The following is a 13,123-nucleotide window of genomic DNA, read 5'->3' as shown; positions in this document are numbered from 1 at the left end:
TTTAAACCCTACAAAGGGTCTGCTTCAATATCCAAAAGCAAATAACAGGCCAACTTACATAACATCTTTATGAAATATACAGTAAAGCTACAAGTTTAATGATGAGCAAACCCAAATTCAGGTCCCATAATCCAAGAATCAGCTTCATGAAGGCAAGAAATCACTGTCTGACAAACATAAAAGCCATCAGCAAAGCAGCAGGCAGATTAATTAACTGTGCTTGAGGAAGCACAGGGTAAATGGTGGTATTTGCACCAAATGACTAGTAGAAATAAACAATGCTCAGAAATTAGATTTATACATATTCTACCTAAGAGTTCTCCTGTACAAAATACATATGAATTCAGGTGTTTGTGTCTAGGTATATATGTAAATAAGAGAACCTTCATGATGTATTTCAACATCACCAATACATTTTTAAAATGTCACACACCATACGCTTTTTATGCCATCATCATACGTTTACAATTTCATGTATGTATTTTTTGAAGAGGCAGTACGTTCTGAATTCAATGGCTTTACAAGTAATAAACTTCTAACCTGTTGTTTAGCAAATGTTGGCTTCTTTTTTGCTTTATGCAAACAACAAGCACACCAACCCCCCTAGTATTTCATTTCACAAAAAGCTTGAATCTGGGCAGAGGCTTCCCTTTTCCCAGCCTGCGTTCCCTTTCTGACTCCTCTTCCTCACCTCTCATCAGCAGTCTTGGTGCAGTTTCACGGAAATAAGTGACTTGGATGGACACAGCCTGGAGATGTTATTCACAAAACCTGTCAAAGTGTAATGATTCACCTCACCTTCCGGTCATTATAAACACAGCGGGGTTGGTGCTCTCTCTCCCAAACCTTTTCATGGTGAAACAAATCCATCCCTCCAGCAAGCAGCTCCGTTCACACCCCCCCTCCCACCCCATCTGTCGCACCAGGCCACGTCCCCCGACATCTCCTAACTCTAGTCCTTTCTGTCCCAAGATCCCCACTCGCAGTCCGCGCTGCCTCCCACTCTTCTCCAATCTTCCCCAGCGCCGCCACTATTCTCTTCCCATTTCCCCAGAGCACCCTACAATTTCCATTCTTCTCCCCCTTAACCGCTCCCCATCGCACACCCCTGTCCTGGTCGCCCTTCCTCTGGGAAACCCCGGTCCGACCCCCAGCCTTTTCCCACTCTGGGCTCCCTCCACTGCCCCCGAGGCCGGTCCCCCTGCCCGACGCGGACGTTGGGGGCGGCGGGGCAGGGACTTCGTCTCCGTTTCCTTTCTCCGCACATCACCCTTTCCCGTCGGGAACAGGCGGGCGGCCGTACCTGAGTCTCCCGGGGAGCTCCGGGCAGCTCTCCGGGGCGGGCAGGACTGGGCGGGCGGAGGAAGGAGTGGGAAGCGGAGGAAGAAAGCGGGGAGGGGGAAAACAGTAGGCGCGGACCCGGCGCCTGCCGCTCCGCCGCAGCTGCACCCCCGCTCATCGAGCCGCTCGGCGCTCCGCAGCCTGGCGCCAGGCGGAGGGAGCGGGTCCAGGCCGCAGAGATCGTCGAGGGAGTCGATTCCCCCCTCCGCTCTCTACCTAGAGGCCCTAGCGGACGCGAAGTTTGGATCCCCGGGATGATTTTGTGCTTTAAGGGAGGAACAACAGCCGCGGGCTCCCGAGGTCCCAAGCGGAGGTCGGAAGTTCAGGGGAGGTGGTGGAAGCTCTGAGAAGTCACGCAGGGTGGGGCGCCTTAGGGCTTGCTCCTGGCTGGGGTTGATGAGGCCTCAATAACGTGGTGCTTTGTGCCTGGTCCATTCCCCGGGCTAAGGAAGCCTAGCAGAAAAATGAGGATGGCTCGAAGCCTGACGACCGGCTTCAGCTCGTCTTGGGCCTTTTCTGAAGTAAGGAGATGTGTGTGATCCCTTGTTTATAGCATCAGAGTTAGACTGATGAGAGATCTTCAGGAGAGAGATCTTCAGGGTTACTAATCCAGGCTCTTTATTTTAGACATTAGGAATCTCTCGTCCAAAGAGATTTACTTGACGTTGCACAGCTAGTTGGACAGGTTTGGGACAAGGACTCATTCTTTCCCCTGTATGCAGTAGAGTTCTAACCTAAAATAACCGGGTCCAGACACCAGGCAGACACCAGAGCCTTCAGATTTCAGGTGGGAATTCACTCTTGCACGTCCATTCCACTGTTCTCTTGACACCGCCTACCTCCCCTCCCCCCAAGTTAGTAGCATATTTAAGCCTGCAGTGGCTGGGCATAGTAATCCAAAACAATTCCAGTTTCGTTTTTGCTTTCTCTTGTTTGTCTTATCTATCCATTCCTCCCACACACGCCCCAGATGGATTGTTTTATCATTTTTTTCCTATCCATTTTTTTGCTACATGTCATTTCTACTAAATATCTTTGGGTCCTTTGTTTAATACAGTGTTTTGATTTAGTGCATATTTAAGCCAAACAAACACTAATTGAATGATACCTTGGCTAGGGCAATGACTCTCAAGTTAATTACATAGAGTTGAACCACCTGGAAAGCTTTAGAAATGGATGCCCCCGCACTACTCTGAGCTTCTGATTTAATTGGCCTGGGATGTTGAGAAACAGTAAGCCATAGGTTGTCAATTGAAGCTTCTGAAAGCCTGATGTTAGACTCGCTCACCATCTGTGAGTCCACTACTCGGATCCAGGTTGACTTGGACTGAAATAGTCCACCTGGAAGGGAAGTTGCTTATAGTATGTTTCTCTGCTTGGGCATGATGATGAGACTACCCATCCACAGATAACCCAGAAGTTTTTTGGTTTGTGTTTTCCTGTCCACAGTTGACTTTATATCTGCATATCTGCTTGCTATGGCTGCTTCCCTGCATTGGTGCCTTAGCCAGTTAGAGCTTTAGCCAGTTACAGCCTCTGCCCTTCTTACAGAACTTAAGGCAATATGATTATTGAGCTGTACTGGCATGTCATTGCATAGCTTGCATGAATAAACCATTCTTTTTGTTTTTTTTAACCATAGTTCTTTAGTTCTGCCAAATATTTTGGTATAATTGGTTTGGGGAGGGCTAATGCAAGCCTCACCCTTTAATCACCTGAACAAAGTCTCTGACTATCCCCAACATTTCTGAAAGCTTAGAAAATGTCCTTTTACAGTTAATATGAATCAGATATACCAGCTATCCTGAAAGAATATAAATAGCACTGGACGTAAAGTCAGAATGGGGTTCCAGTCTCACCAATTTGAATTATTTGATTATCTCCTACACTATTTTCTCTTTCTTAAGTTCCAATTATTCAGATGTTGGTCCTCTAATTTTCTTATTTCTCTTTCAATTTTAGACCTTCACCCTTAGTGGGGCCTAATATCCTCCTCGCCAGAGATCCTTTGTTCTTTCTTTTCAGAGATCCTTTCTTCGAGGACTAAATCTCTGGACTTCTGATTGATTCTTAAATAGGCTTTCTATTATTCCTTCTGTTTTTAGCCCACACCATGCTCAGAGGTATCTGGTGCTTTCAATTCCCTTATGTGGGGTTTAGCTGTGTGAATTAGGTTGCTTCATGACCTGCTTAGGATTCCTGTCTCTCAAGTTGGCTAAGATAATTGCCACTAATTCATATACTTTCCAGGTTTCAATATTTTGTTGCTATTATCTTCTCTCCCATGAGGCAGAAAAAAAATACAAATCAGTTATAAGCCTGTGAACAATTGTTCAGCATCAGTCAAAATGTAAATCAAAATAAACAATGAAATATCATTTTTAATCTTTCAATGACTGGGAAGGAAGGAGTTAAGCAGCAGATCTACAATCAGTGCTCTCCCTTTAGAGGGAAATACTCCTAGGAGAGCAAGCAAGCATGCAAATCTTAAAAGTATGGTAATAACAGACTTCCTGGCTACAAACTAGTATTTACTAGCAGGAGAGTTTGTATCTATTGAATTCCTTTAGCAAGATGTCCTTGGGCTGGGATCGATTATAGAGACCAATTGTTGATCAGTTAATTTAAAAAGTCAGTTAAAGCAATAGGTCATAAAAATGGCAGATATACTTTAACTTTTAAATTTTTGACTGAAATGTGTAATTATACATTCACTCACTAATCTTTGAAGTAGGGCTAAGACCTTTTATCTGAGCCTGAATCTGTTGGAGCACCTCATTGTTTTTATTATAAATTACTTTGTTTACATTTTCTTTTTCTTCATAGCAGAGCAAGAACTTAAAGACACATTTGAAGCAATATGAGTGCCAAGTCAATCTAGATTTTGTACAATTTTTTTCCAAAGTTTTACAGATTTTTCTTACCCATATCTTGTTCTATAGTAATTTATTTGTTGTTCACCTTCATCAATTTAGTTTTCATGGAAACAACTTTTTATTGGTATTTCATTGGTTTGAATATTTAAATTCCATAAGTATAATAAGAGGCATAAATATTTTAGATTACAAATACAAATTGACTCTTTTGCGGTACGCGGGCCTCTCGCTGCTGTGGCCTCTCCCATTGCGGAGCACAGGCTCTGGACGCGCAGGCTCAGCGGCCATGGCTCACGGGCCCAGCCGCTCCACGGCATGTGGTATTCTCCCGGACCGGGGCACGAACCCGTATCCCCTGTATCGGCAGGCGGACTCTCAACCACTGCGCCACCAGGGAAGCCCCAAATTGACTCTCGATAAGCATACAGCTCAACTGTTTTGGTGAGGAAGTACACAGGTATATCATATAGCTAACCTGTTAGCCGCTAACCTGTTAGTGCTCAGAGGGCCTTGGTGTTATGTAAATATAATTAGCTTGTTTTACTTTTGATTTTGAAAGAATCTCAGACTTACCAAAGAATAAATACAAAGAACTCTTGCAAACACTTTATTCAGATTCACTGGTTAACATTTTCTGATGCCAGGCTCCATTCCTCATTGAATTTCATGGCTCACAGTGTGAATAATACTGAAAGAGTTCAGCCCAATCTCTCTCTCCTAGTAGATGAAGGAACAGAGGGCCAGAAAGTATACTCGACTTAACTCAGGGGGGTTGTTAACTTTTCACTTCATTTGCTTTATTCTCTCCCCACCTCTTTCCCCACCTAAGTATTTAAAAGTTACATAATCATGTATCCTTACCCCTAAATACTTCAGTGGCTATTCCTAAGAACAAGAACATTCTCTTCATAACTATGATTCAATTTTCAAATTCAGAAAATTTAACATTGATACAATACTATTTTCTAATAAAGCTTCCATATTCAAAGTTTGCCAATAGTGCCAGTTGTGTCCTTTGTGGCAACAGTGAGTACAGTTCACAGAGAGAATGTACAGTAATGAGTAACAGAGCAAGTGGGTTAAGTGGAGTCTGGTTTTTAAAGATAGACTCTATGGTAGTTTAATTTTTGTTAAAAAATATGTAATAAAATGGAATGTCCCCTATGCTTTCCTCATGGAATGTTAGATCTAACATTATAAGATAGACTCATAGAGATGCTTTGTTCCTCTCCTAACTTCTTGTTTATTGATGTGACATGTTATAAGCATTTTATCTTGGAGAAGTTGCCTCCCACAAAGATGGCAACAACAGAGACCTGTGTAGTAATATGCTCTAATTGTATTATAAATTTACTTGCTACTTCTCTGAAAGTTAAACATGGCTACCACTTATTAAATGCTCATTTTGTTAAACACTATGTTCAGTGATTAGCATATGTTATTTCAGCACAACAACCCTCTGATAACATGTATCATTTTTTTCATTTTATCAATGTGGAAACCAAGGCTTTGAGATGAATTATGTAATTTGTCCAAGGTAAGAGTATGGTAAAATTGGGCACATTAGTAAATATTGCAGAGCTATAAGTTTAAATTAAGATGAGATAAATATTTTATTGAAATGGGTTGCATGCTTTGCCCTTAAAATAGAAATTAGACAATTTATTCTTAAAGCATGGTAAAGGTGGAATCTGTCAGGCTTAATGTCTTGTGATGATCCTATATGACTAAGGAGGCTTTAGTCTGTTGAAGGTCAAACACAACTTTAATTTCTTGCTGAAGATAGTAATGTTAATCTTGGGTGTTATATCAAAGTGAATAAATTCATCTATCAGCTATGTGACAAGTATTCTGTTAAAGTCTGGTGATATAAGGATGGTAAACAGTGTTTTTTGTCCTCCAAGAACCCACATTCTTACATAGAAACACAAGACTAAGCAACTATTGAAAACTGAGTAAAGTTAATTATAGATTCAAGTGAACAATGGAATATATACGTATATGTACACACACATATATGGATATCTTAGCAAATAGAATTGCCTAAGGTGAACTGTAGTATCAAAACTGAATTACTTGTAGGAGTCTAACAGTAAATTAAAACCACAAATGGAATCAAGCAGACATGCTGATACACCTCAGGACAAGCAAGAGGAGGAATCCATTACTATTCCCAGGTACGAAAAGGCAAGAGAAGGGACAACAGAACAAAGCAAGAGCCACAGTTGTAGGAGAGGGGCTATCTGGCAGGAGCCATGGTCCTAGATAGAGGAATCTTAGCCATTGCTAAGACAGCTCTGACCTATTCGCCTCCCACTTCTCTTGCCAACTAAGTGAACCCCATGGAAAGACAAAAGGAAGGTGATAAAGTCTGCCCCTTCCCTTAAATGCACTTTTCTTTGGGGAAAGTGTTTTAGCATTCCCAGAGCATGGGAATCCTCAGCTTCAACTATTAGCTCTATGAAGAAGAATCCAAAGAAGAGTGTATATAAGGAAAAAAAGCAGAATTTAGGAGAATGTCTGTGTTTAGGGGTGAGAGGATGAGGGGTGTTCAATAAGAAGTGGCCAGAGCAGTACACAGAAAAACAGTAGAGACAGGACAGTGTAAAAGAAGGAGGAATGGTCATTAGCACCAAAGACTTCAGAGAAATTGGGGGTGGGGAGGGAGTGGGGAGGGGGCAGGGGTCGGGGGAATGAAGGCTAGAAAAAGCCATCAGATTTGTTGACTCGCAGACCACTATTGATCTTCAGGAAGTGTTTCAGTAACGTTGTGGAAGTGGAAGCCATATTGTAAGAGTTGAGTTTTAGGGGAAATGCAGATTATATATTCCTCTTTCAAGGAATTCAGTTGTAAAGAGAAGTTGAAACTCAAAGCAGCAATAGGGTTAAGGTACCATCAGAAATAACTATATTTAGGAATGGGGAATAAGGAGCCAGTGTGAGAATGAGATTGAAAATGCAAATCAAAAAAAGAAAAAACACCAACGGACATTGGAGTGATATCTCTGAAGAGGTGGGGGATCAGTGTTTGAGAGTAGCAGAGGGGAGTTCTGGGCAAGATGGAGAGAGAATACCTTCTTGCAGGCAAGGGGGAAAGAAGTGACTGATGATGAAGATAAAGAGATTTTGAAATGGAAAAGAGAGAAGTTAAGGAAACTCATAGACTCAAAATGATCAGTAAAAGGCAAGCAAGGTCTTATGTGAAGGGTCAAGAAAGCAGTGTTGGAGTTGGAAGCTTAAAGAAAATGCAGACGGTTTGGAATAGCTGCTTTAACCATGGTGAAATGGTGAACAAAAGGAAATTCTCAGCAGCTGTGAAGATCAGGCTAGAATCGTGATTTTGACTGCTCCTTTAAATCAAGGACTCTGTCTTAGATTCCTTCTTATCCTCCGTGGTACCTTGCACAGAGCAAGCACACAATAAATATTTATTGATGATTCTAATTTTTAAAGTTTGCTTTTGAATGAGAGGAAAAGACAAGAGAAAAAAGAAAATAAGGGAAGTGAAAACATGAGAGAATGTTTTATATTGCCAGTGCGTGGGATTCCTAGAAGCACTTTGCCTGCTTACTGACCTTCACAAAGTCACTTACTTTCAATAGTACTGGTTTCATTTCCCAGGCAGCAAAAGAATGAGTAATCTCCACCTCCTATTGTCTTCCAAGAATATCACAAGCTCTTAGTAAAATATTTACATATTCTTTTGTTCACCTTATAAACAAGATAATATACAATTTCTCCATTTTTAAAGATTTCCTGCTCTTTTGTCTGTACTGTTTTATTATTATTAAAAGTTAGCTAGTGAGAGTTTGGCCTATTGCCATTGATTTTCTTTTGGCATTTCAAGAAAACAGAAGTGAGAAAAAAGAGTATGAAAAATGGGCTTCCCTGGTGGCGCAGTGGTTGAGAGTCTGCCTGCCGATGCAGGGGATGCAGGTTCGTGCCCCGGTCCGGGAAGATCCCACATGCCGCGGAGCGGCTAGGCCTGTGAGCCAAGGCCGCTGAGCCTGCGCGTCCGGAGCCTGTGCTCCGCAACGGGAGAAGGCCACAACAGTGAGAAGCCCGCGTACTGCAAAACAAAACAAAACAAAACAAAAAGTATGAAAAATGAAAATTTGTGACTTACAAAAATAAAATGAAGAAAGGAAACAGAGGCAATTTGATTCCAAGTCTAATTAGTCAATATCACTGTCTTTAAGTATTTAAATAAATGTTTATGTTGGGATTCCATAGTCATTTCACCTTATCAGTTTACCTGAAGTGCACTTTAATTTCATAATCTGGACTTCCCTGGTGGCACAGTCGTTAAGAATCTGCCTGCCAATGCAGGGGACACGGGTTCAAGCCCTGGTCCGGGAAGATCCCACATGCCGCAGAGCAACTACCCACATGTCGTGGAACAACTAAGCCCGCGTGCCACGATTACTAAGCCTGGGCTCTAAGCCCGCGAGCCACAACTACTGAAGCCCGAGTGCCTAGAGCCCGTGTTCCACAACAAGAAAAGTCACCGCAATGAGAGGCATGTGCACTGCAACAAAGACTAGCCCCTGATCTCTGCAACTAGAGAAAGCCCACACGCAGCAATGAAGACCCAGTGCAGCCAAAAATAAATTAGAAAAAAAATCATAATCTATTTCTAGGAGGCACTCTCTCTTTGTATTTTACTCATGAAGTGTAAACAAGCAAAATGCTTTAATTTAAAAAAAAAGTTAACTGGAAAACACCTTTCTAAGTCATCCATAGCTTGCTGTATCATATTCAGTTTTTCCCTATGTTGTAGTAGATGACGTCTCTTTTAATAATTAATAATAGAACAGTTTTCCTTCCGGCTCTGGTTATGTTGTTATTTTGAGTTTATTAAGCATCCAACTCTCCCCCATTTTAAAAGAAAAACAATTATTTAACCAGAAAACTTCATAGCATCTTTTCTGTGACTCTGAATTCATCATGTTAGCTTACATTACAGTGAATGCCTCAATGTCAGGAAGGTCCAGGTCCGAACCATGGCATATGAGATTAACTGTGGGAAATCTAACTGGCCTCAAGCTCAATGACAATCATCCCTATGGAATAATTTTAAGAAAAGTTTTTGGCAATCACCGTGCTGCCTTTCTCCCTCAATCCTTTACAGATAAATAACAAGTTTTGCAACTATTTTCTAAAATGTCATGGTAGTAAATTTAATAATGGACCTGTGCTTAGAATTATTTTGAGAGAATTCTTGAGGAAGTTTTTGTGACCAAAGAACTCATCATTATGTTTTGAAACTTGTTTACTGCAACACAGTTCTAAGAGTATACTCTTGAAGAAAAATGTGTGTTTACATTTTAAAAGTTTTTCTTTTTTTTTAAACGTGTGCGCAAATCCTTTGAGGCTGCACTAGATCTCAGGGTTCCGGCACTGACACAGGGCTCCAGAGATGCAACTGAGTCACATCCCGAGCCTGTGTCAGCATCTATGTGCACAGACATATTTCCCTACCTGCTCTTGATTTTCAGGCTACTCTTGATTTCAGTTATTGTATTTTTTGGTTCCAGAATTTCCATTAAAACTAGATCTAATTCCCTGGGGAAATTCTCTATCTTTTTATCATATTTTAAAAATATTTTAATCAAAGTCCTTGTCTGCTAATCTAATACCCGAATTACTGGTTTCTATTATCTATTTTTTTCTTGGATTTTGGTGATATGACTCTTATCTCTTGGTATACCTAATAGTTTTTGATATTCATTCGCTATTGACTATTGAATATAAAATAACCAAGTATTAAAAATTGAGTAGAGGGAATTCCCTGGCCATCCAGCGGTTAGGACTGCGCTTTCACTGCTAAGGGTGTGGGTTCAATCCCTGATGGAAGAACTAAGATTCCACAAGCTGCACGTGTAGCAAAAAAAAAAAAAAGAAAAAGAAAAAAATTGAGTATAAGAAAGAACATCTATGTGATGTTATCCCTCTCCAAAGTGGAATCACTCTCATCTCTGCTGGATAGATAAAGATGCTAAGCAGAAAGCTTCTGAAAAACAGTGATTTTCTCATCCTAACCTCCCACCCCAAGTAGCTTCAGCATTCAGCAAAATTTTGTGGGGAAACCATCTGTGTCGCTCAGTTATTCACTCTTCTCTTCTCCCTGAAATCCTGGCTCTCCAAGATTGCAGCTTTGTCTCTTCAGTCCTGTGAGAACCCAAAATGTAAGTGCTTTTTTTGTTTTGTTCCCCAACAATGACCCTTGACCCAGGCGAAGCCCCGATGCTCAACATCTTGCCTTGTACCCAGAATCTATAAGCACCTCCAGCTGGCAAAGGAAAAAGCTCACCATTTTGCAGTTCCTCCTCTGGAATCTTGGTTCCTCTAGTCTTGTTGCTCCCACAGCACTTGGATTGCTTTATAGAGATGCTTTTGGTACTTATCTGGCTTTTCCATTTATTCCTAGAGGGAGAATTGGTGTGGCTCAATTTACTCCGTCAGACCTGAAAGTAGAACTATATTCAAGCTACTCTTAAACTACTATAAAGAGATAAGCTCACTTGCAGTGACTACACAAGAAAATGGGAGGGAGGGGTTTCTGAAAGGGAGAGTTTCTCAAGTCCTCCCACATACAAGCGGGTAGTTAGAGTGCATTACTTATTATAGGCTCTGGCTGGGTGGTGAGCCAGAGTGAGAAGATCCTGGTTTCTTCAGGCAATGAAGGCACATTCAATCAGCATCGTTTATTCAGAAATACTTGGGTCAGCTCCCCTTTGGCCACATATTACAGAGTTGGTAGAAAGAAAAGTAGGGTCTCCTTTTACTTTATATTTCTCTTTATATATAGGCTGTATCTAAACCTTTTTATGCATGATACATACACATTTATCATTCCTATTTTCCTTTATTACAGCAGTGAATTATTCATTTTTCATTTTTAATCTTTTTTTTAAGCAAAGAAATGATCACATCCTCTGTTCACACTCATTTCAAAGCCTATAACACAATCCATAAAGTTGGTCTCAGAGTCACAGTCACACTTCACTGACATCGCAAATCACAAGGGCTCCATTATCATAGTTCCCTGCTTTAGGTTCTATGGTCACAAATGGCATATGAGCAGTTACTTAGAAGGAATGAAATTATGTCATCAAAATACCTTGAATAGATACATTTCAAACTTTCTTCAGAGGATGAAAAAAAAGTGAAATAATAAATCTTTCCCTAACAATGTTTTTTAAAAATGTAGTCAAGTTTTCTCTATGGACTAAGCCGGCCTCTGTGGTTTATTCTTTACGTAATGATAGATTTAAGGCAGCACCAAAAGCACAGGAAAAATTCTCGTGACCATGAAGCATCCTTCATGGCCCTCCTATTAAGTGACAGGCACTGTGCATACACATTATGTACCAAGAACCTTGGCAATCTAGTGAAATCTAGGAACCTCTTATTAAAATAATATCTCTAAATGCATCAAAATACAGAATTACAAAGGAAGGAAATTTATAATGCTATAAAATATTTTAAAAGAAAATTTGTGATACACTAAGATATATTAACTCATTAAATAAAATCTAGCGCCAGGCCTAACATCTACCATGATTTTGAATTAGTAATAGCATAAACAATATTTCAAGATATCTATGGTTGTAATGTGATATGAAAATCTTAGTGATTCCCATCACTAGAACTGCTGAGGGTTTTGGGGGGCTCCATTTTATAGTTGAAGAAAATGCTAATATCTGTTAGAGATTACTGAAAATAAAGATGTAATTTCTTTCCCATCCAAGTTCACAGACCCTCTGAATTCTATCCATGGTCTTCAAGAGTTCCCTGATTTAAGTATTTCATCCTCTTCGCCAAACAGTGGATGGCCCCAAGGATACTAGGAGGTTTCTTTCTTTTTTTAAAAAAATTAATTTATTTTTTGGCTGCTTTGGGTCTTCGTTGCTGCACGCAGGCTTTCCCTAGTTGCAGTGAGCGGGGGCTACTCTTCATTGTGGTGCGCGGGCTTCTCATTGCAGTGGCTTCTCTTGTTGCAGAGCATGGGCTCTAGGCACACAGGCTTCAGTAGTTGTGGCTCGCGGGCTTAGTTGTTCCACGGCATGTGGGATCTTCCCGGACCAGGGCTCGAACCCGTGTCCCCTGCATTGGCAGGCGGATTCTTAACCACTGCACTACCAGGGAAGTCCCAAGTACTACTTTCAGATGACATCCAAATGACAACCTGAGGAGGCCAATTACCAAAATGAGCCTTAAGTTTTGCACACTGTGCTTTGAGGCAAGGAGGAAGAGGGAGAGGACGCACTTCTGAATAACTGGTTGTTATTCTTTTCCCCTGAATTTCCATGTTGTTACATTATTAACAGTGAAACCCTGGGAATTCTCTGGCAGTCCAGTGGTTAGGACTAGGCGCTCTCACTGCTGGGGTCCCAGCTTAAATCCCTGCTCGGGAAACTAAGAACCTAAAAGCTGAGCACAGCTAAGTGCTACTTTCCTCCAAATTAAACCTGAATTGTACAAGTAAAGTGGTTAAAGTAAGACGGGGGTGGGGCGGGATATGCAGAAGATAGAGCTGGGTTGGGCAGCTTTCTTCTGCTATGGACTGGCTCTACTCATCCCTTGCCTCACTTCCTTCTAATCTACAAGTTTTCCTTTTCCGAGGCCCCCCTCCTCCAGTGTGCCCACCGCCGTCAGCGTTCAGACCTTATGTGGCTCGTGATCAGAATGGGAGCTCAGAGACGAAAGGAACAAACAGCCTGGGACCCGGGAGCTCTCTTCCAAGGCTGAAAGCCCAGAGCTGAGAAGGCTGCCCCCGCTCGGTGCTCCGACGTAAGCCTGGGACCGGGACAGCCCAGCTCCCGCCCTGCCTCCGGCCCTTGGCGCCGCCCCTCTCCGCTCCGGCTCAAGTAAATAAAAGCGCGGCGCCTGCGACGAAGCCA

The 13,123-nt window shown here is 41.6% G+C and overlaps 1 protein-coding gene and 2 long non-coding RNA genes across 7 annotated transcripts in view; all 3 read right to left on the bottom strand.

Annotated features, from left to right (window-relative positions):
- Window positions 1–1,596, bottom strand: part of VAMP4 (vesicle associated membrane protein 4) — a 30,451-nt gene extending 28,855 nt beyond the window's left edge. Inside the window, exons 1-2 of one of the 5 annotated variants that reach the window (XR_007479764.1) lie at window positions 1,304–1,583; window positions 541–771 (exon numbers count right to left, since the gene is read on the bottom strand). The gene's annotated coding sequence lies outside the window, so the exon portion shown is untranslated. Of the gene's footprint in view, window positions 1–540; window positions 772–1,303 lie in introns of all 5 variants that reach the window. The other 4 variants (XM_049716161.1, XM_033428079.2, XM_049716164.1 and 1 more) reach the window with 4 other exon arrangements.
- LOC125965642 (uncharacterized) overlaps window positions 1–13,123 on the bottom strand; it is a 73,455-nt gene that overhangs the window by 28,855 nt on the left and 31,477 nt on the right. The gene's annotated exons all lie outside the window — the stretch shown is intronic.
- Window positions 4,812–13,114, bottom strand: LOC117201281 (uncharacterized). The gene is made up of 3 exons (XR_004483275.2): window positions 12,888–13,114; window positions 10,531–10,643; window positions 4,812–8,286 (listed from the first exon to the last, which is right to left on the bottom strand). It is a non-coding gene; the product is annotated as an uncharacterized LOC117201281 (long non-coding RNA).

The sequence above is a fragment of the Orcinus orca genome, chromosome 1 (genome assembly GCF_937001465.1).
Source record: "Orcinus orca chromosome 1, mOrcOrc1.1, whole genome shotgun sequence".
Taxonomy (NCBI): Eukaryota; Metazoa; Chordata; class Mammalia; order Artiodactyla; family Delphinidae; genus Orcinus; species Orcinus orca.
Note: the sequence above shows the minus strand (reverse complement) of the source record. Positions and strands in the feature narration are given on the sequence as shown.